At 41.5% G+C, this 19,756-nt stretch overlaps 1 protein-coding gene across 5 annotated transcripts in view; it reads right to left on the bottom strand.

Annotated features, from left to right (window-relative positions):
- Positions 1-5,471, bottom strand: part of ZBTB2 (zinc finger and BTB domain containing 2) — a 30,123-nt gene extending 24,652 nt beyond the window's left edge. The window contains exon 1 of one of the 5 annotated variants that reach the window (XR_003681385.2): positions 5,023-5,248. The gene's annotated coding sequence lies outside the window, so the exon portion shown is untranslated. Of the gene's footprint in view, positions 1-4,487; positions 4,849-5,022 lie in introns of those variants that run through there. The other 4 variants (XM_028494324.2, XM_024122708.3, XM_028494327.2 and 1 more) reach the window with 4 other exon arrangements.
- Between the last annotated feature and the right edge of the window lie 14,285 nt (positions 5,472-19,756).

The raw sequence follows: 19,756 nt of genomic DNA, 5'->3' as shown, positions 1-19,756 counted from the left end.
CTCTACTCCAGCCAAACTTCTGCAGACCATGTGCAGCCGAGGCGAGGAAACTTCTCTCCACCTATTGGGGCTGGAGGCTTGAGTCACAAGCCCCATGTTTACATGAAGTGTTGGGTAGGACAATCCTGGAGATGCTCGGGGAAGGGATGGAGAGTAACTGCTTGGATCCTTCTGCAAGCTTCTGCTTGACATCTCTTGGCCTATAGCTTTGTCCCTCTGCTTCCCGTAGTAGCATAACTTTTAACCTTGAAAGACTTGAAATGGATTGGACTTGAGAACCAGGGAGATAGTTGTGAAATTACTAATACTTTTTTTTATCGCCAGTGGTAATTGAGAAGTCATACTGGAGTAGACATGCTTGTTGGTGCTGTGTGTAGAGGTGGAAGTGCTTCCTTACAGACCAGATGAGTGTGATGTAAGACGTTTCTGTTAGGATTGAATTTGGTGCTTATTTCAGTAATTGGGTTTTAGCTTATGAAGCTTTGGTCCAGAAAAGTCGAAGTCTGCAAAGCGTGTTTGTTACTTACGAACAATTTACTCTCCTTTTAAGCTTTGGTCTCTGAGATATTGTTAGAGTGGATTCCAGAGTTGGCCATTCTGTTAAATTTAGAGGTCCTGAAATCTTTTAACGGGGAGGTCCTGAAACATGGTAACAGGGCAAGCATGGGGTTTAATATTCATTGATGGTCATTCTTAACATGTTAAAGTTTACTTTTGCGTCGTTGCCATTTTGCTAGAATTTTATTTATATCTTTAGAAGTATGATTTAGTCCTTTGAGGAGTGCATTTAACGATTTCTTTGTTTTACATACCTAGGATTTTGAAGACTTAAAAAAGAATATGGCTTGATTTGTAAGAAAATGGAGGCAACAGTTCTAGGCTACTCTGGTTTTAAAGCATGCTATCCTGGATATAAGCTTGATTTGATGTGGAACCCATTTTGGTTGACATAGCCATACCTAAGCACAGTGCCCTGGCACATAGTTCACAAAATACTTAAGGCAAGTTTATTATCTTTAGACAGTTAATTTAGCATACAGCAGTGTCCCTGCTAAAAATCTGCGTGTGATTTGGTAATCCAGCCGTACCTGGGGCTACTGATGACTAATTCCTTCTTCTTTGAAGACAAAATAAGCAGCTGTGTAACTTCAGTGGTCCAGAAGTGAGTAATAGATTTAGTACGTACCTGCCTTGAGCTTGTTCTTTGATCAGCTAGATAAATGACTTGCGAGTGGCTAAATGTCTGCCTTGCAAAACCGAATTCTGACCCTGCTATAAGCATTTCTGGTGCACTATCACTAAAACATCAAAGTTGGCCATTAGACTGGCATGCCAGTTTCCTTGGATTGGCTTTACAGTTGAGATCTGTTTCATCTCATTAGGAAACTAAAGTGATTTTGATTGGTAGAGAGACATCGTTAGAGATCTTTGGGTTCTTAATTCTTTTAGACTTTGAACTTTCAAGTTTATGGTCTGATGAGTGCTTACATGACGAGTGAACTGATTTAAGAGAAACCAAAGGAAAAACTGGGCAAAACTAATGCTGAAGTTTTAGATGAAGCCATTGGGCACAAACTTGGCTATGTGTCTCAAGTATTTGGCCTTGAGTCAGAGTAACTATGCTTATTCTTAAGATCAACAAATATTTTCTCAGTACCGTACTCTATATAGTTGTATAGAAATAAACCCTGGGGTTATTCCCGAAACTCTGAATCTCCTTCCTAGAGAAAGTGCTGTCAGGAGCATCCTAGTCTTTTCTTTTAGAGCTGCTGCTCTGGAATTTAGAACTGGGATGGTTTTGCTGCTAGTTCTTGGAAGGCGTAATGATGGATACTTGGGTTTTGCCAAGTTTGCCAATTATTTTGATTTTTAGTCACCATAATCAAGTAATAGCATTATAAGGAGTGCTATACAGACTATATCTGCTTTCACAACTGGTTGAAGTAGGAACGTTTCGATGGATACATATGCAAAGGTTGGGGAGAAAGTTCTTGAAGAGAATGGCTAGTAGTCTGTCTGCATTGGGCCAAGGGAAGCTGTCAATTAGTCTGGTTATGGGAGAGCCACAAATGCCCTGAGTTAAGTAATAAGAAAAAGAAGTTGAGTCATCTGTTTAGTGTTTGTGTACTGATCTGTTTTGCATTTTGAAAATAAATTTGGCAAATTGGGATTTCAAAAATAGTTTCACACATTTTACCTCAAAGAAAATCTCAGTGCAGGCAAATAATCGAGTGGACTCATCAGAAGTTAAGTTATGCATAAATATTCTGCAGAGTCTTGTGTTGCTGAAAGTTTTGATACGTGTTTTGCTGAGGTACAACCAGAGATATATGCACTTGGCTTGTGTTCTGAAGAGGATAGTTCCAGGGAGGCTTGGACAGTGGGCAGAAAGCAGTTTAACAGTACTGTACTTTTGGTTTTTTTTGGGGGGGGGGGGGGCAAAAATTTGTGTGTGCTCAGGTTGAAGATGGAATTTCCTTTAACACTGATGATGAAAGTAATAGTAAGAGGACGTAATACATGTGGGTACATCCCAAAGCTTTTTCACTACATAATTTTTTGAAGAATGTCCTATGGGTAATTTCTTAAATTGGGAGAATGACATGTTTTTTTACATGCTAGATTTCTAAGTCTAGGGTAGATGCCACACCTGTGTTTGCAAGCTTAACGTTAATTATCTTAGTTAATTAAGTCAGTTTTTTCTCTGAGGGCGTTTAGTCTCACTCCTTTCTCTAAAATTTGAGAACACAGGCTCAAAGAAGTTAGGTAATTAGCCAAGCCCATTCAGTCTAGGAAAACGAAACAGATTTTCTCTTTTTGTCATGAGAAAATAATAATCTGTGTGCTGATAGAGATGAGAAAATTGGCTGATTTTTTTAAAAAAATCTTTTCTGAAGAAGTTATAGTGTGGGACTTTTGTTCTCTAGTCTTCCAGCTTGTATTCGTTTACATGATCGTAGTTATACTGTCAGTTTATTTGGCCTCTGGATAATGCTTGATGTCTTTATGAATTCGCACACTCCTCATACCAGCACCCCCGTCCCAATTGATTTTTAGAGGAAATGGAAAATGTACTTATTAAATGAATTTTAACTACTTTACGGTTAGCTCCATGTGCTGCCTATATTACTGACCCTGAGATTGTACTGTGTAACTCTTCCAGTTAGCACATTTCCAGGACCTAAAAGGAGATGATGTTACAACTAAAAGATAATCAGGGTGTGCGTGTAAAGAAAACTATACCGTGTTTTTCTGCTGTGAATTTTTCATGGAAACTTTGGATCTAGAAGGCTTTGTTCTAAGACTAGTTTTGGCTTACTGCTACAAGGAGTGGAGGAGTCCCTGACATTGGTAGTGAGTGAAGCCAGGATAAATTACCAAGGCTTACCTTGATTTTTTTTTTTTTTTTAAATTAGGCTTTTCTCAGTAATAGGTGGGGATACAGTAAATCGTCTTACACTTCTGCTGTTACAGAATTGGATAATGGCTTTTTTCTTACACTGCTTTCTAGTTTATCTTACCACTAGGACACCTGACAGTTCCATTCTGCCCTAAAGCACTGATTGTCCTTACTTATGTAATTACTTTTCTTGGTATTTATTATATATGTTGTATCTCCCATCCCCCTGTAAGATCCTTATAGGGACTTACTTTCATATATACTGCTGGTACTCTCAAGTACTTGAAGAACTGAATTGAATTTGTAGTTGAAGGACCGAAGATGATAATTTCTCCCACCACAACTGAATGAAAAAATGTTTATTGTTGTAGAAAGCCTCTGGATATAGGTGGTAGGTGCAGCTGGTGTATGTGTTAATCACTGTCTCTGTTCTTTCGATGCCCCACAGTCCAGTGGGGGAGAACACAATCATATACTTAATACACAGTTTGTTCTACACTACACATGTGCAAAATGGTGTGCTGGTACAATGAAGTTGGTGTTAGAACTGAATCTTGAAGGGTGAGTGGGTAAGATGTGGTTTTGTGACATGTTTGGTGTTGTGCATTTCTCAGCTTTACTCCATTATACATCTTTCCCTCAGTCCCGCGTACGCGCGCGCGCTCGCCCAAGTCCCGCGGAGTTTAACACAATGCCGACGCCTACGCGTGCCGCAACGCCCCGGCCAGCGCAACAGCTCCGGCGCCGGGGGCGGGGGGGGTGGCCAGACAGGGCGAGGGGAAGAGCGCGCGCGAGAGCGGGAGACAGCGCGAGACCCGAGGAGGCCGGAAGCGCGCGTGCGCGCCCCCGCCCGCGAGCGGGGAGGCGGAGCCGCAGCAGTAGCGGCAGCAGCTGTAGGAGCCGCTGCAGCTGGGAGAAGCGCCAGAGAGGCCGGGCCTGCTCCGGTCGGACCGGATCCCTCCCCTCCCCCTCCCTCTCCGCTCCCCTCCCCCAAACCCACTTCCGCAGCTCGCAGCCTTGCCGCCGAAGAAGCAGCGGCGGTAGCAGCAGGAGGCGGCGGCGAGGCGATTACGGAAGGATTACGCACCTGACGGGCCGGCCTCTTGGGGCTCCAGCGCGGGACGCTCACCGGTCGCCGCCGCTCGGGACGCGCTTCGCGGTGGCGGCGGGAAGGGAGGGACCGGCGACGGGGAACGGAACGCGAATCGCCCCCCTCCCCTTTCTCCCTCCCTCCTCCGCTCCGCCGCCCGCCCTCTCGGCTTCCGTCCCCTCCCCCTCGCGCAAAGCCCCGGATGGAGCCGCCGCCGACTCGCCGCCGCCTGGCTCCGGGGGATGGTTTTGTCAGGCGGCCAGAGCCCCGGCGCCAGGCGCAGCCGCCCCCGCCCCTGCGGGGCGTCCGTGCCCTCGCTTCCCAGAACCGGGTCCCCGTGTGGTCCGGGCCCTCCGCCTGCCTTCAGCTGAAGCCCCGGGACTGGGGTCATTCGTCTTCTTTGTTGCCACCGTCGCTGCCGGAACCGTTTGCGAGCTCCGGTGGCCCCCGCCCCCCCTTCGCCTTCCCTGAGCCCGGGCCGGGGGCGGCACGTGGGCACCGGCCCCAGGAGGCGGAGGCGGTGCGCGCTTACCTGTCGCCGGTGCTGCTGCGGCGGGGGGTGTGGAGGAGGCACCGCTGGGCAGCCTTGGCCGTGCTCTCCCCGCCGCCGCCGCCTCTGCCTCTCGCTGCTGCTGCTGCTGCCGCCGCGGTCGGTGTCTCCGGCGCGGCGGCGGCGGCGGCGGCGGGGCTTTTCCTGTCCGGTTACGTTAAGGTCACATGACCGAGAGAGCGGAGCGACTAGTGCAAAGAGGCTGAGAGCGGCTCCCGCCGGGGGGGAGAGGCGGCGAGAGAGCTGTGGCGGCAAGAGCCCCCTCCGCCCCCCCAGCCGCCTCCCCTCCCCCCGCCCGCCTCCGCCTCCTGCTGCTCTGCCGCCGCCGCCGCCGCCGCCGCCTGCAGCACTAAGTACGCTGCCGCTCCCACCCAGGCTCCGCGCTCTACTCCAGCCAAACTTCTGCAGACCATGTGCAGCCGAGGCGAGGAAACTTCTCTCCACCTATTGGGGCTGGAGGCTTGAGTCACAAGCCCCATGTTTACATGAAGTGTTGGGTAGGACAATCCTGGAGATGCTCGGGGAAGGGATGGAGAGTAACTGCTTGGATCCTTCTGCAAGCTTCTGCTTGACATCTCTTGGCCTATAGCTTTGTCCCTCTGCTTCCCGTAGTAGCATAACTTTTAACCTTGAAAGACTTGAAATGGATTGGACTTGAGAACCAGGGAGATAGTTGTGAAATTACTAATACTTTTTTTTATCGCCAGTGGTAATTGAGAAGTCATACTGGAGTAGACATGCTTGTTGGTGCTGTGTGTAGAGGTGGAAGTGCTTCCTTACAGACCAGATGAGTGTGATGTAAGACGTTTCTGTTAGGATTGAATTTGGTGCTTATTTCAGTAATTGGGTTTTAGCTTATGAAGCTTTGGTCCAGAAAAGTCGAAGTCTGCAAAGCGTGTTTGTTACTTACGAACAATTTACTCTCCTTTTAAGCTTTGGTCTCTGAGATATTGTTAGAGTGGATTCCAGAGTTGGCCATTCTGTTAAATTTAGAGGTCCTGAAATCTTTTAACGGGGAGGTCCTGAAACATGGTAACAGGGCAAGCATGGGGTTTAATATTCATTGATGGTCATTCTTAACATGTTAAAGTTTACTTTTGCGTCGTTGCCATTTTGCTAGAATTTTATTTATATCTTTAGAAGTATGATTTAGTCCTTTGAGGAGTGCATTTAACGATTTCTTTGTTTTACATACCTAGGATTTTGAAGACTTAAAAAAGAATATGGCTTGATTTGTAAGAAAATGGAGGCAACAGTTCTAGGCTACTCTGGTTTTAAAGCATGCTATCCTGGATATAAGCTTGATTTGATGTGGAACCCATTTTGGTTGACATAGCCATACCTAAGCACAGTGCCCTGGCACATAGTTCACAAAATACTTAAGGCAAGTTTATTATCTTTAGACAGTTAATTTAGCATACAGCAGTGTCCCTGCTAAAAATCTGCGTGTGATTTGGTAATCCAGCCGTACCTGGGGCTACTGATGACTAATTCCTTCTTCTTTGAAGACAAAATAAGCAGCTGTGTAACTTCAGTGGTCCAGAAGTGAGTAATAGATTTAGTACGTACCTGCCTTGAGCTTGTTCTTTGATCAGCTAGATAAATGACTTGCGAGTGGCTAAATGTCTGCCTTGCAAAACCGAATTCTGACCCTGCTATAAGCATTTCTGGTGCACTATCACTAAAACATCAAAGTTGGCCATTAGACTGGCATGCCAGTTTCCTTGGATTGGCTTTACAGTTGAGATCTGTTTCATCTCATTAGGAAACTAAAGTGATTTTGATTGGTAGAGAGACATCGTTAGAGATCTTTGGGTTCTTAATTCTTTTAGACTTTGAACTTTCAAGTTTATGGTCTGATGAGTGCTTACATGACGAGTGAACTGATTTAAGAGAAACCAAAGGAAAAACTGGGCAAAACTAATGCTGAAGTTTTAGATGAAGCCATTGGGCACAAACTTGGCTATGTGTCTCAAGTATTTGGCCTTGAGTCAGAGTAACTATGCTTATTCTTAAGATCAACAAATATTTTCTCAGTACCGTACTCTATATAGTTGTATAGAAATAAACCCTGGGGTTATTCCCGAAACTCTGAATCTCCTTCCTAGAGAAAGTGCTGTCAGGAGCATCCTAGTCTTTTCTTTTAGAGCTGCTGCTCTGGAATTTAGAACTGGGATGGTTTTGCTGCTAGTTCTTGGAAGGCATAATGATGGATACTTGGGTTTTGCCAAGTTTGCCAATTATTTTGATTTTTAGTCACCATAATCAAGCAATAGCATTATAAGGAGTGCTATACAGACTATATCTGCTTTCACAACTGGTTGAAGTAGGAACATTTCGATGGATACATATGCAAAGGTTGGGGAGAAAGTTCTTGAAGAGAATGGCTAGTAGTCTGTCTGCATTGGGCCAAGGGAAGCTGTCAATTAGTCTGGTTATGGGAGAGCTACAAATGCCCTGAGTTAAGTAATAAGAAAAAGAAGTTGAGTCATCTGTTTAGTGTTTGTGTACTGATCTGTTTTGCATTTTGAAAATAAATTTGGCAAATTGGGATTTCAAAAATAGTTTCACACGTTTTACCTCAAAGAAAATCTCAGTGCAGGCAAATAATCGAGTGGACTCATCAGAAGTTAAGTTATGCATAAATATTCTGCAGAGTCTTGTGTTGCTGAAAGTTTTGATACGTGTTTTGCTGAGGTACAACCAGAGATATATGCACTTGGCTTGTGTTCTGAAGAGGATAGTTCCAGGGAGGCTTGGACAGTGGGCAGAAAGCAGTTTAACAGTACTGTACTTTTGGTTTTTTTGGGGGGGGGGGGGGCAAAAATTTGTGTGTGCTCAGGTTGAAGATGGAATTTCCTTTAACACTGATGATGAAAGTAATAGTAAGAGGACGTAATACATGTGGGTACATCCCAAAGCTTTTTCACTACATAATTTTTTGAAGAATGTCCTATGGGTAATTTCTTAAATTGGGAGAATGACATGTTTTTTTACATGCTAGATTTCTAAGTCTAGGGTAGATGCCACACCTGTGTTTGCAAGCTTAACGTATAAGTCAGAAAAGATGTATTTTGTGTGTCTTATATTTTGTTGTTGTTAAAAAGTTTATAGAAAATGCTTATTTTATAGTTGATTGTTATTGAGACTGTATTCCTTCAAGGATTCCCTATACTTTAGCGATTTGTTTGTTTGTTTGAAACCTATTGCGTAGGCATGTGGGTTTCAAACTTTTTCTGTTGAGATTCTAAAAAATATATTTTATTAAATGCTACCTGGTACACACATATATGTAAAGTCGAAACAAAATTTTCAGGAAATAGTACTTTTTATTATGGGTATATACTCTGCTATCTTTTGTTTCATTTTTAAAAAAAAATTAGCTGTGGTACCTTAAATTGATTTCATGAATCACAAATGGATCAGGGGCCACAGTTTGAAAAAACTGGTATTTCAGTTTTTAGTATTAGTTGCTGTTACAAATTACCCCAACACTTAAGTGGTTTAAAACAGTGAACATTTGTTTATCTCTGAATTTCTGTGGGTCAGGAATCTGGAAGTAGCTTAGTTAGGTATTTCTGGGTCAGGGTCTTTCATGAGGTGTTTTCTATGTCAAGACTGAGTTAGAGGATCTGCTTCCAGGGCGGCTCACACTCCAGCGGGTTAGTACTCGGTAGTTCTCAGTTCTTCTCCCTGGGGCTGCTTGAGTGTCCTCACAACATGGTGGTGGTTGGCTATTCCCAGAGCGAGTGATCAAGCAAGAGCGAGGAGGAAACACCACCATCCGCCACACGCTGTTAGTTAAAAGCAAGTTACTCAGTCCAGCCTGCAGCCAAGGGGAGAAGAATTAAGCTCCATGTCTTGAAGGGAAGAGTCTCAAAGAATTTATGACATTTTAATAACTACCACAGTTCTATATTTTTCCTGTTTATGGATGAATTAGGATTGAACCAGAATTCTTGCTGAAGTCAATCTGTAAGTAATTATCTTAGTTAATTAAGTCAGTTTTTTCTCTGAGGGCGTTTAGTCTCACTCCTTTCTCTAAAATTTGAGAACACAGGCTCAAAGAAGTTAGGTAATTAGCCAAGCCCATTCAGTCTAGGAAAACGAAACAGATTTTCTCTTTTTGTCATGAGAAAATAATAATCTGTGTGCTGATAGAGATGAGAAAATTGGCTGATTTTTTTAAAAAAATCTTTTCTGAAGAAGTTATAGTGTGGGACTTTTGTTCTCTAGTCTTCCAGCTTGTATTCGTTTACATGATCGTAGTTATACTGTCAGTTTATTTGGCCTCTGGATAATGCTTGATGTCTTTATGAATTCGCACACTCCTCATACCAGCACCCCCGTCCCAATTGATTTTTAGAGGAAATGGAAAATGTACTTATTAAATGAATTTTAACTACTTTACGGTTAGCTCCATGTGCTGCCTATATTACTGACCCTGAGATTGTACTGTGTAACTCTTCCAGTTAGCACATTTCCAGGACCTAAAAGGAGATGATGTTACAACTAAAAGATAATCAGGGTGTGCGTGTAAAGAAAACTATACCGTGTTTTTCTGCTGTGAATTTTTCATGGAAACTTTGGATCTAGAAGGCTTTGTTCTAAGACTAGTTTTGGCTTACTGCTACAAGGAGTGGAGGAGTCCCTGACATTGGTAGTGAGTGAAGCCAGGATAAATTACCAAGGCTTACCTTGATTTTTTTTTTTTTTTTAAATTAGGCTTTTCTCAGTAATAGGTGGGGATACAGTAAATCGTCTTACACTTCTGCTGTTACAGAATTGGATAATGGCTTTTTTCTTACACTGCTTTCTAGTTTATCTTACCACTAGGACACCTGACAGTTCCATTCTGCTCTAAAGCACTGATTGTCCTTACTTATGTAATTACTTTTCTTGGTATTTATTTATATATGTTGTATCTCCCATCCCCCTGTAAGATCCTTATAGGGACTTACTTTCATATATACTGCTGGTACTCTCAAGTACTTGAAGAACTGAATTGAATTTGTAGTTGAAGGACCGAAGATGATAATTTCTCCCACCACAACTGAATGAAAAAATGTTTATTGTTGTAGAAAGCCTCTGGATATAGGTGGTAGGTGCAGCTGGTGTATGTGTTAATCACTGTCTCTGTTCTTTCGATGCCCCACAGTCCAGTGGGGGAGAACACAATCATATACTTAATACACAGTTTGTTCTACACTACACATGTGCAAAATGGTGTGCTGGTACAATGAAGTTGGTGTTAGAACTGAATCTTGAAGGGTGAGTGGGTAAGATAAGATGTGGTTTTGTGACATGTTTGGTGTTGTGCATTTCTCAGCTTTACTCCATTATACATCTATACATTTTAGTGTTGGCAAGTGGCCATCATAGTTTGATAAATTGCTTCTTTCTGTGGCATGCATGCTCTTGGTATCTTATTTCTCTAGAACTGTGCTGGTGCAGTTCAGCAGCTCCTAGTAGCCACATGTGGCTGTGTAAGTTAACGATACACACTAGCCTCACGTGCTTCAGTGTCCACATGGGGCCAAAGGCTGCCATATTAGACAACACAGATATTGAACATTTTTCTTGTCACAGAAAGTTCTGTTGGACAGTGCTGCTCCAGAGTCGATCTGCACATTTTCACATTATCTGTAGAGTGTTAAGTTAGGAATAGAGAAAACTTAACAGCCTCCTGACATTAGGAGAGACAGAGTGGTTGGTGTTTATGAGTAGAGGGCAGAGAGTATATATTTACAGTGGTTAAGAATATAGGCTTTGGAGTCAGATCTGGGTTGGAATCGTACTCTGTCCCTTAAGCTGTTTGGCTTTGGGCATGTTATTTAACCTCTGAGCCTTAGTTTTTTTCTTTTGTTCAAATAGGGATAATATTTATCTCACAGGGTTGTGTGAGTATAAAAAAAGTGTAAGGGGCTTAGCACAGTGCCTCAGTAAATGACAGGATCATTAATATATTTTTAAAATAGTCACTGATTTAAAGAAATTTTTAGAGTTATCTTAAAGTAAAATTAACTTTTTTTCCTTTTGGTGTACAGTTCTGTGAACTTGAATATAGGTGCACATTTATGTAACCACGGTCAAGATACAGGACAGTTCTGTCACTTCAGAAAACTCCCTCATGCTGTCCTTTGGCATACTAACCTCCTCCCACTCCTCCTCCCTGGCAGCCAGTGATCTCTTCTCCATCACTTTTTGTCTTTTCCTAGCTTGTTATATAAATGGAATCATATAATATGTGGTCTTTTGAGACTGGCTGCTTTCAGTCAGCTAAGTTGAGTGAAAGAGTCATAAAAAGTTGTAACATGTATTAATAGCACAATGGATTTTTGAAAGATGTTAGCCTCCGCCTCCTGCTGCTCTGCCGCCGCCGCCGCCGCCGCCGCCTGCAGCACTAAGTACGCTGCCGCTCCCACCCAGGCTCCGCGCTCTACTCCAGCCAAACTTCTGCAGACCATGTGCAGCCGAGGCGAGGAAACTTCTCTCCACCTATTGGGGCTGGAGGCTTGAGTCACAAGCCCCATGTTTACATGAAGTGTTGGGTAGGACAATCCTGGAGATGCTCGGGGAAGGGATGGAGAGTAACTGCTTGGATCCTTCTGCAAGCTTCTGCTTGACATCTCTTGGCCTATAGCTTTGTCCCTCTGCTTCCCGTAGTAGCATAACTTTTAACCTTGAAAGACTTGAAATGGATTGGACTTGAGAACCAGGGAGATAGTTGTGAAATTACTAATACTTTTTTTTATCGCCAGTGGTAATTGAGAAGTCATACTGGAGTAGACATGCTTGTTGGTGCTGTGTGTAGAGGTGGAAGTGCTTCCTTACAGACCAGATGAGTGTGATGTAAGACGTTTCTGTTAGGATTGAATTTGGTGCTTATTTCAGTAATTGGGTTTTAGCTTATGAAGCTTTGGTCCAGAAAAGTCGAAGTCTGCAAAGCGTGTTTGTTACTTACGAACAATTTACTCTCCTTTTAAGCTTTGGTCTCTGAGATATTGTTAGAGTGGATTCCAGAGTTGGCCATTCTGTTAAATTTAGAGGTCCTGAAATCTTTTAACGGGGAGGTCCTGAAACATGGTAACAGGGCAAGCATGGGGTTTAATATTCATTGATGGTCATTCTTAACATGTTAAAGTTTACTTTTGCGTCGTTGCCATTTTGCTAGAATTTTATTTATATCTTTAGAAGTATGATTTAGTCCTTTGAGGAGTGCATTTAACGATTTCTTTGTTTTACATACCTAGGATTTTGAAGACTTAAAAAAGAATATGGCTTGATTTGTAAGAAAATGGAGGCAACAGTTCTAGGCTACTCTGGTTTTAAAGCATGCTATCCTGGATATAAGCTTGATTTGATGTGGAACCCATTTTGGTTGACATAGCCATACCTAAGCACAGTGCCCTGGCACATAGTTCACAAAATACTTAAGGCAAGTTTATTATCTTTAGACAGTTAATTTAGCATACAGCAGTGTCCCTGCTAAAAATCTGCGTGTGATTTGGTAATCCAGCCGTACCTGGGGCTACTGATGACTAATTCCTTCTTCTTTGAAGACAAAATAAGCAGCTGTGTAACTTCAGTGGTCCAGAAGTGAGTAATAGATTTAGTACGTACCTGCCTTGAGCTTGTTCTTTGATCAGCTAGATAAATGACTTGCGAGTGGCTAAATGTCTGCCTTGCAAAACCGAATTCTGACCCTGCTATAAGCATTTCTGGTGCACTATCACTAAAACATCAAAGTTGGCCATTAGACTGGCATGCCAGTTTCCTTGGATTGGCTTTACAGTTGAGATCTGTTTCATCTCATTAGGAAACTAAAGTGATTTTGATTGGTAGAGAGACATCGTTAGAGATCTTTGGGTTCTTAATTCTTTTAGACTTTGAACTTTCAAGTTTATGGTCTGATGAGTGCTTACATGACGAGTGAACTGATTTAAGAGAAACCAAAGGAAAAACTGGGCAAAACTAATGCTGAAGTTTTAGATGAAGCCATTGGGCACAAACTTGGCTATGTGTCTCAAGTATTTGGCCTTGAGTCAGAGTAACTATGCTTATTCTTAAGATCAACAAATATTTTCTCAGTACCGTACTCTATATAGTTGTATAGAAATAAACCCTGGGGTTATTCCTGAAACTCTGAATCTCCTTCCTAGAGAAAGTGCTGTCAGGAGCATCCTAGTCTTTTCTTTTAGAGCTGCTGCTCTGGAATTTAGAACTGGGATGGTTTTGCTGCTAGTTCTTGGAAGGCATAATGATGGATACTTGGGTTTTGCCAAGTTTGCCAATTATTTTGATTTTTAGTCACCATAATCAAGCAATAGCATTATAAGGAGTGCTATACAGACTATATCTGCTTTCACAACTGGTTGAAGTAGGAACATTTCGATGGATACATATGCAAAGGTTGGGGAGAAAGTTCTTGAAGAGAATGGCTAGTAGTCTGTCTGCATTGGGCCAAGGGAAGCTGTCAATTAGTCTGGTTATGGGAGAGCTACAAATGCCCTGAGTTAAGTAATAAGAAAAAGAAGTTGAGTCATCTGTTTAGTGTTTGTGTACTGATCTGTTTTGCATTTTGAAAATAAATTTGGCAAATTGGGATTTCAAAAATAGTTTCACACGTTTTACCTCAAAGAAAATCTCAGTGCAGGCAAATAATCGAGTGGACTCATCAGAAGTTAAGTTATGCATAAATATTCTGCAGAGTCTTGTGTTGCTGAAAGTTTTGATACGTGTTTTGCTGAGGTACAACCAGAGATATATGCACTTGGCTTGTGTTCTGAAGAGGATAGTTCCAGGGAGGCTTGGACAGTGGGCAGAAAGCAGTTTAACAGTACTGTACTTTTGGTTTTTTTGGGGGGGGGGGGGGCAAAAATTTGTGTGTGCTCAGGTTGAAGATGGAATTTCCTTTAACACTGATGATGAAAGTAATAGTAAGAGGACGTAATACATGTGGGTACATCCCAAAGCTTTTTCACTACATAATTTTTTGAAGAATGTCCTATGGGTAATTTCTTAAATTGGGAGAATGACATGTTTTTTTACATGCTAGATTTCTAAGTCTAGGGTAGATGCCACACCTGTGTTTGCAAGCTTAACGTATAAGTCAGAAAAGATGTATTTTGTGTGTCTTATATTTTGTTGTTGTTAAAAAGTTTATAGAAAATGCTTATTTTATAGTTGATTGTTATTGAGACTGTATTCCTTCAAGGATTCCCTATACTTTAGCGATTTGTTTGTTTGTTTGAAACCTATTGCGTAGGCATGTGGGTTTCAAACTTTTTCTGTTGAGATTCTAAAAAATATATTTTATTAAATGCTACCTGGTACACACATATATGTAAAGTCGAAACAAAATTTTCAGGAAATAGTACTTTTTATTATGGGTATATACTCTGCTATCTTTTGTTTCATTTTTAAAAAAAAATTAGCTGTGGTACCTTAAATTGATTTCATGAATCACAAATGGATCAGGGGCCACAGTTTGAAAAAACTGGTATTTCAGTTTTTAGTATTAGTTGCTGTTACAAATTACCCCAACACTTAAGTGGTTTAAAACAGTGAACATTTGTTTATCTCTGAATTTCTGTGGGTCAGGAATCTGGAAGTAGCTTAGTTAGGTATTTCTGGGTCAGGGTCTTTCATGAGGTGTTTTCTATGTCAAGACTGAGTTAGAGGATCTGCTTCCAGGGCGGCTCACACTCCAGCGGGTTAGTACTCGGTAGTTCTCAGTTCTTCTCCCTGGGGCTGCTTGAGTGTCCTCACAACATGGTGGTGGTTGGCTATTCCCAGAGCGAGTGATCAAGCAAGAGCGAGGAGGAAACACCACCATCCGCCACACGCTGTTAGTTAAAAGCAAGTTACTCAGTCCAGCCTGCAGCCAAGGGGAGAAGAATTAAGCTCCATGTCTTGAAGGGAAGAGTCTCAAAGAATTTATGACATTTTAATAACTACCACAGTTCTATATTTTTCCTGTTTATGGATGAATTAGGATTGAACCAGAATTCTTGCTGAAGTCAATCTGTAAGTAATTATCTTAGTTAATTAAGTCAGTTTTTTCTCTGAGGGCGTTTAGTCTCACTCCTTTCTCTAAAATTTGAGAACACAGGCTCAAAGAAGTTAGGTAATTAGCCAAGCCCATTCAGTCTAGGAAAACGAAACAGATTTTCTCTTTTTGTCATGAGAAAATAATAATCTGTGTGCTGATAGAGATGAGAAAATTGGCTGATTTTTTTAAAAAAATCTTTTCTGAAGAAGTTATAGTGTGGGACTTTTGTTCTCTAGTCTTCCAGCTTGTATTCGTTTACATGATCGTAGTTATACTGTCAGTTTATTTGGCCTCTGGATAATGCTTGATGTCTTTATGAATTCGCACACTCCTCATACCAGCACCCCCGTCCCAATTGATTTTTAGAGGAAATGGAAAATGTACTTATTAAATGAATTTTAACTACTTTACGGTTAGCTCCATGTGCTGCCTATATTACTGACCCTGAGATTGTACTGTGTAACTCTTCCAGTTAGCACATTTCCAGGACCTAAAAGGAGATGATGTTACAACTAAAAGATAATCAGGGTGTGCGTGTAAAGAAAACTATACCGTGTTTTTCTGCTGTGAATTTTTCATGGAAACTTTGGATCTAGAAGGCTTTGTTCTAAGACTAGTTTTGGCTTACTGCTACAAGGAGTGGAGGAGTCCCTGACATTGGTAGTGAGTGAAGCCAGGATAAATTACCAAGGCTTACCTTGATTTTTTTTTTTTTTTTAAATTAGGCTTTTCTCAGTAATAGGTGGGGATACAGTAAATCGTCTTACACTTCTGCTGTTACAGAATTGGATAATGGCTTTTTTCTTACACTGCTTTCTAGTTTATCTTACCACTAGGACACCTGACAGTTCCATTCTGCCCTAAAGCACTGATTGTCCTTACTTATGTAATTACTTTTCTTGGTATTTATTATATATGTTGTATCTCCCATCCCCCTGTAAGATCCTTATAGGGACTTACTTTCATATATACTGCTGGTACTCTCAAGTACTTGAAGAACTGAATTGAATTTGTAGTTGAAGGACCGAAGATGATAATTTCTCCCACCACAACTGAATGAAAAAATGTTTATTGTTGTAGAAAGCCTCTGGATATAGGTGGTAGGTGCAGCTGGTGTATGTGTTAATCACTGTCTCTGTTCTTTCGATGCCCCACAGTCCAGTGGGGGAGAACACAATCATATACTTAATACACAGTTTGTTCTACACTACACATGTGCAAAATGGTGTGCTGGTACAATGAAGTTGGTGTTAGAACTGAATCTTGAAGGGTGAGTGGGTAAGATAAGATGTGGTTTTGTGACATGTTTGGTGTTGTGCATTTCTCAGCTTTACTCCATTATACATCTATACATTTTAGTGTTGGCAAGTGGCCATCATAGTTTGATAAATTGCTTCTTTCTGTGGCATGCATGCTCTTGGTATCTTATTTCTCTAGAACTGTGCTGGTGCAGTTCAGCAGCTCCTAGTAGCCACATGTGGCTGTGTAAGTTAACGATACACACTAGCCTCACGTGCTTCAGTGTCCACATGGGGCCAAAGGCTGCCATATTAGACAACACAGATATTGAACATTTTTCTTGTCACAGAAAGTTCTGTTGGACAGTGCTGCTCCAGAGTCGATCTGCACATTTTCACATTATCTGTAGAGTGTTAAGTTAGGAATAGAGAAAACTTAACAGCCTCCTGACATTAGGAGAGACAGAGTGGTTGGTGTTTATGAGTAGAGGGCAGAGAGTATATATTTACAGTGGTTAAGAATATAGGCTTTGGAGTCAGATCTGGGTTGGAATCGTACTCTGTCCCTTAAGCTGTTTGGCTTTGGGCATGTTATTTAACCTCTGAGCCTTAGTTTTTTTCTTTTGTTCAAATAGGGATAATATTTATCTCACAGGGTTGTGTGAGTATAAAAAAAGTGTAAGGGGCTTAGCACAGTGCCTCAGTAAATGACAGGATCATTAATATATTTTTAAAATAGTCACTGATTTAAAGAAATTTTTAGAGTTATCTTAAAGTAAAATTAACTTTTTTTCCTTTTGGTGTACAGTTCTGTGAACTTGAATATAGGTGCACATTTATGTAACCACGGTCAAGATACAGGACAGTTCTGTCACTTCAGAAAACTCCCTCATGCTGTCCTTTGGCATACTAACCTCCTCCCACTCCTCCTCCCTGGCAGCCAGTGATCTCTTCTCCATCACTTTTTGTCTTTTCCTAGCTTGTTATATAAATGGAATCATATAATATGTGGTCTTTTGAGACTGGCTGCTTTCAGTCAGCTAAGTTGAGTGAAAGAGTCATAAAAAGTTGTAACATGTATTAATAGCACAATGGATTTTTGAAAGATGTTAGTTGTGAAATATTAAACAAAAAATGTGAGTCTGAAATTTTGCTTATAGAATTGTGTGTGCCTGGAGTTTTTTACGTTTGAAAGTGAAATTAATGATGAAATATATAGGGGGAAACTACTTCCCCCAATTGATGACAGCTATGTGTGTCTCAACTTGTTTTTCTTTGTGAAGATAGTTGATCATTGGTAGGGGAGGTTCCTGTTTTTAGTTTTATTACAGATCTGTACAGTTGCCAGCACAGTCCTGATTTGAAAAAGGTGGTTGTTTAAACATCATTAATTTCTAAAAATGTGGTCTGAAGATAACAGCTGGCTGCTTTGCCTAGACCTTCCCCAGCTGAACACTGAAAGCCTGGCTGCTCCAGAAAATCCCCCAGTGTCGGGAAACCCAGGATCTTAAAGGGCCACTTGAAGGAAATTTGAGGATTCTAGTTCATCAGATTTCATTACTGAACCATCAGAGAGGTATTTGATACTAGTTTGTTGTCCTCTGTAAGTCTTCATTTGAGTGAGTTTAAGAAGCACTCTGGTCCATTTTCATTTTTTTCTTTCTCTGTTTTTTGGCTGCACTGCTGCAAGGAATCTTAGTTCCCCAGCCAGGGATCAATCCTGTGTGCCCCTGCAGTGGAAGGCGAGGAGTCTGAACCACTGGACGACCAGGGAAGTCCTAGGTCCACATTTTTATGTTAGCTATATATATATATATATATATTTTTTTTTTTTTTTTAATTTATTTTTGGCTGCATTGGGTCTTCTTTGCTGTGCATGGGCTTTCTCTCAGTGGAAGGCGAGGAGTCTGAACCACTGGACGACCAGGGAAGTCCTAGGTCCACATTTTTATGTTAGCTATATATATATATATATATATTTTTTTTTTTTTTTTTTTTTTTTTAATTTATTTTTGGCTGCATTGGGTCTTCTTTGCTGCGCATGGGCTTTCTCTAGTTACTGTGAGCGGGGGCTGTTCTTCGTTGTGGTGTGCGGGCTTCTCATTGCGGTGGCTTCTCTTGTTGTGGAGCACGGGCTCTAGGCACACGGGCTTCAGTAGTTGTGGTGTGCAGGCTCTAGAGCGCAGGCTCAGTAGTTGTGGCGCACGGGCTTAGTTGCTCTGCAGCATGTGGGATCTTCCTGGACGTGGGCTCGAACCCGTGTCCCCTGCATTGGCAGGCCGGTTCTTTAACTGCACCACCAGGGAAGTCCCTGCTGCTTTATATTTAAATGAACCACTCTGTTTGGATGCAGCGTTCACTAACATCTGTCTTTAAGTCTCAGACATGTTTCTTTTTTTTTTTTTTAATTTATTATTTTATTTTTTATGGTCTGATGAGTGCTTACATGACGAGTGAACTGATTTAAGAGAAACCAAAGGAAAAACTGGGCAAAACTAATGCTGAAGTTTTAGATGAAGCCATTGGGCACAAACTTGGCTATGTGTCTCAAGTATTTGGCCTTGAGTCAGAGTAACTATGCTTATTCTTAAGATCAACAAATATTTTCTCAGTACCGTACTCTATATAGTTGTATAGAAATAAACCCTGGGGTTATTCCCGAAACTCTGAATCTCCTTCCTAGAGAAAGTGCTGTCAGGAGCATCCTAGTCTTTTCTTTTAGAGCTGCTGCTCTGGAATTTAGAACTGGGATGGTTTTGCTGCTAGTTCTTGGAAGGCATAATGATGGATACTTGGGTTTTGCCAAGTTTGCCAATTATTTTGATTTTTAGTCACCATAATCAAGTAATAGCATTATAAGGAGTGCTATACAGACTATATCTGCTTTCACAACTGGTTGAAGTAGGAACATTTCGATGGATACATATGCAAAGGTTGGGGAGAAAGTTCTTGAAGAGAATGGCTAGTAGTCTGTCTGCATTGGGCCAAGGGAAGCTGTCAATTAGTCTGGTTATGGGAGAGCCACAAATGCCCTGAGTTAAGTAATAAGAAAAAGAAGTTGAGTCATCTGTTTAGTGTTTGTGTACTGATCTGTTTTGCATTTTGAAAATAAATTTGGCAAATTGGGATTTCAAAAATAGTTTCACACATTTTACCTCAAAGAAAATCTCAGTGCAGGCAAATAATCGAGTGGACTCATCAGAAGTTAAGTTATGCATAAATATTCTGCAGAGTCTTGTGTTGCTGAAAGTTTTGATACGTGTTTTGCTGAGGTACAACCAGAGATATATGCACTTGGCTTGTGTTCTGAAGAGGATAGTTCCAGGGAGGCTTGGACAGTGGGCAGAAAGCAGTTTAACAGTACTGTACTTTTGGTTTTTTTTGGGGGGGGGGGGGGCAAAAATTTGTGTGTGCTCAGGTTGGA

Source organism: Physeter macrocephalus, chromosome 10, assembly GCF_002837175.3.
Source record: "Physeter macrocephalus isolate SW-GA chromosome 10, ASM283717v5, whole genome shotgun sequence".
NCBI classification, from domain to species: domain Eukaryota; kingdom Metazoa; phylum Chordata; class Mammalia; order Artiodactyla; family Physeteridae; genus Physeter; species Physeter macrocephalus.
Note: the sequence above shows the minus strand (reverse complement) of the source record. Positions and strands in the feature narration are given on the sequence as shown.